Consider the following 299-nt stretch of genomic DNA (forward strand, 5'->3'; position numbering starts at 1 on the left):
CCGGCAAGTGTGAGACGAGCAGTGAAAGCGGGGGGAGTCGATGCCCACGCTGCTTCTCCCCAGTTTGGGTGCTGCCGCTGCAAATTTCTGTGCTGAAAAGCGCCGAGCTTTCAACCCCGCGTGTCCTTTCAGTCTTTTGGATGCCCCTTCTCCAGTTAAACACGAGGGTGTTTCAAACACGTGTAAAGGTGGATATAGAGCGAGAAATACCGTGAGGTTTGGTTTGGTTTTGTTTTTTTTTTTTTTTTAAGCGACGGGCTTTGCTCGCTGGGGGGGGTTTGCCCGGGTTCATGTAAGCC

General features: G+C 52.2%; 1 long non-coding RNA gene across 1 annotated transcript in view; it reads left to right on the forward strand.

Moving 5' to 3' along the window:
- Positions 1-299, forward strand: part of LOC108447663 — a 42,534-nt gene that overhangs the window by 1,174 nt on the left and 41,061 nt on the right. The gene's annotated exons all lie outside the window — the stretch shown is intronic.

Source organism: Corvus brachyrhynchos, unplaced genomic scaffold, assembly GCF_000691975.1.
Source record: "Corvus brachyrhynchos isolate BGI_N302 unplaced genomic scaffold, ASM69197v1 scaffold106, whole genome shotgun sequence".
In the NCBI taxonomy this organism is placed as follows: domain Eukaryota; kingdom Metazoa; phylum Chordata; class Aves; order Passeriformes; family Corvidae; genus Corvus; species Corvus brachyrhynchos.